This window comes from Protomyctophum bolini (assembly GCF_963924005.1).
Source record: "Protomyctophum bolini genome assembly, chromosome: 1".
Lineage (NCBI taxonomy): Eukaryota > Metazoa > Chordata > Actinopteri > Myctophiformes > Myctophidae > Protomyctophum > Protomyctophum bolini.
The window spans coordinates 5,549,839-5,553,274 of NC_137862.1; positions in this window are offsets into that span (position 1 = coordinate 5,549,839).

Here is a 3,436-nt window from a genome sequence, read left to right on the forward strand (position 1 = left end):
AAAGTCTATGCCAGGGTTGGTACACAGAGACCCATCGCTCTGTTAAAAGCTGAGCGATCAGTTATGCGGGGCTGCAGCCTACCTCCAACTCTGTCTGTACACACAGTTAATCTGTAAGAAGCCACTGATGGGGGCCTTGATGAATGTGTCTGGGACAACCTAGATATTATACTTAAGGCCAGGGAGAAAGAGAGAGAAGGAGAGAGGGAGGCGGAGGTGTGGGAGAGGATTAGGGGATGGGCAGAGGCCTCAATGATATATACCTTAGTTGCCGACTAAAGACACACCACCAACTGTGATTCACACACACAAACACAACACCAAGGCAGGTAGGCCCCACTGTAGCACTTATTTTACACACAGGCCTGGAGTCTCCATATTTTTTAATGAGACATCTGCACATGGGAAGGCCTCCCTTGTGCAATATGATATCATGCATACATAAAACTTCGACATGGGATATTATTTACATTATGAAGAGAGGATATATACAAAGAAATTATAATTTTGAGCGATGGAAATAAGCGAATTAGCACAACACCCCATAGCCCCATTCAATTCAACGCAATTCATGTAGGGCTCATGGTAGGGGAAATAGCCAAAAAGGAGCTTTTGCACAAAATAACACCTGGACCTCTTTGGTGGGGACGTAACAACTACAAAGAAAGGTAAGAAAGCCTTTTAGTATGGAATTCTCCTTTAAAGAGGGGTTTCTTTAAATAAATTAATTAAATGAGGGATCTTGTCATCAACATCGCTGGTAAAGCAATGTAACCAATTAGTGACAGGTCTAATTCACTACATGGGTGGGGTTACAAAATAAGTATACAAATAATATAAATCATAATACTAGACAGAAGAACAAAGTTTCCTTTTATCTTTTTTATGCCTTATTAATGTAACTTGTTGGTGACATCTGAGAGAGCCAGGACACGCCGATGAAGAAGGGGAAGGACATGCAGCAAACGGTGCAGGCTGGCTGGGAATCAAACCAGGGACTCGCTGATCAGGGTGTTCTGCCCCCATGTGGTATACAGTATGAGCAGCACCAACTGCTTGTTGGGACGGTTGCCCGAAACTAGCCAATCAGAAGGGGCTCCGTGCTGATCCTTGATGCAGACCCCCCTTCCACACCCATAGCACACCTCACCACTGTCTTACAGCATCCATACACGTCCTGCACCACTAACATACTTCTGTGGGCCAATTCATACTCCTATTTTAGAGCTGAATAAAAGTCGGTTCGGCTCTGTAGAGCCTACAATGTGACGTCATTTGGCTCTGTAGAGCCTACAATGTGACGTCATTTGGCTCTGTAGAGCCTACAATGTGACGTCATTTGAGGTTCGGGGGGTGGGGGGGTACCGTCCTAAAGTCTACTCTTCGGTGCTACTGAAAATGTCTGACGAGCCGAGATCATTTCGGCTCTACAGCGCCGAAACAGCGGTAAAATAGGAGTATGAAATCGGCCCTGTCACTCCAGACTTCCTCATATAATACCACAGTTCCTCTCTCGGCACCCAATCATATGCTTTCTCCAGATCTACAAAGAAAAGACACAATGTAGCTCCCTCTGGCCTTCTCTGAACTTCTCTGTCAACATCCTCAAAGCAAATATTGCATCTGTAGTAGTATAAATCAAAGCTGACTTGTTATACAGTACAATCCATAATTTAATCATATGATCCAAAAACATATGTTGTTACATATGCTTTATACAAGATGGAAGCATGTGGAATGTCACCTGAGCCTCTCTCTTTCACTCGAATTCACATCCAGCCTAAATTAGGCAACATTTTAACTGTTAACGCACTTATTAAAGTGAGTCTAGGTCCTGCCAAACTGTAACCATGGTATCTAGAATGTGAGGAAACAAAAACAAAACCTTCTGGTTCCTCTCTGTGCGCTACTGTGCTTACAGGCACAGTTTTAGGATCAAGCTTTTGTTCCCGTAGGAAATAAAGCTCTCCACCTTTTCCATCTCCATTGGATTAACAATGGAGATGGATCTCTTACTACTGGAGGCACTTTGATTACTACAGACACATTGTGTGGACCAGGCCCAGGGTCCTATTTCACAAAACTTTGATTAGGGATTAAGCCGGGATTTGACAGATTTCCTGATTTAATATATCCTGGATCAGCGATTAACCGGTTTCATACAAACTGGTTAATCTTGCCAGATTAATTTAGCCAGTTAACCTGGATATGTTGAGGCTTGACTCGGTTTCATGAAAGCAATGCCACACTAGTTACCACCATGGAAAGTAATGCTGTGGATTTAGCCTGGTCCGGAGCAGGCTAACAGCCAGGTTTAACCTAATCCTGATGTCTTTACTGTTAATTAAGCAGTCAATCTGATCACAAACCAATGTTTTTATTAGTGCATTTAGCCAGGCTATGATCCTGGCTCGCTAAATTCGCCCATTCTCAGCCTCGCTTGGCTTTAGTGGAACCGAATAAACCAGGCTGTACAGACCAGGATTTAACAAGCCTGGTTTTGTTTTAAATACTACATTAGTTCATCCACGTTTCGTGAAATAGGCCCCTGGTTGGATTACTGGTGCGCTGTGAGAACAAAACAATCACAGCTTCCACCACAGAATGGCCGTGGTAACCTTGTGTATGCGATGCATTGTGAGCTTGTAGATCGGCAAGTTTTAGTACAGGGCTTAAGTGGTTAAACAGGCCAATTCATTTTTATCAATTATATTATTATGTGACAATATGTTGATATAAGAAATAAAACAAAAAAAGAAGGGAAAAAATGGTTTTGAATTGATATATTATGGCCAGCCCTATAGCTACTAGCCAGGTGGCCTGCACTCAAAGTAGTGTGAGGACCTTGACAAGAGAGTTCACCGTTCAGCTGCCGTGTTAAGTGGTCAGATCAGTGGCGTTTCCAGGAATTACATTTTGGGCAGGCATCCTGTGCCCAGAGAGAACACACTGCCGGTCATCCTGAGAGAACACACCGTCAGTCCTCCTGTGCCCAGAGAGAACACACTGTCAGTCATCCTGTGCCCAGATCTCTGCTTGGGGAATGGTCAGCTAAAAACACAATGTCCTGATGTGCATCAGTCAGGTATAAAAAGATAACCATGTAATACTTTGTGGAAGGTAAATGTATCCATCTCCGGTCCAAACAAGAAAGATTCGTAAAACTGTAAATTATCTGGCAAAAGAAAATGATAATAATAATAATAATAATTCTGGTATAGCTTAAAATAAAACATGCCAAGACAGTCCATCCACTCAACTGATATAAGTCTTTATCCTGGTTTAAAGCTGAATGAAAGCTGGTCTGTCATTTAGCTTATCCTTGTGTATGAAACTATGAATGTGTGTAGTTGTGTACCAGTGGGAATTCAGTACTTCACTTCATGATGTCACGGGTCCTGTGTGTGTGTGTGTGTGTGTGTGTGTGTGTGTGTGT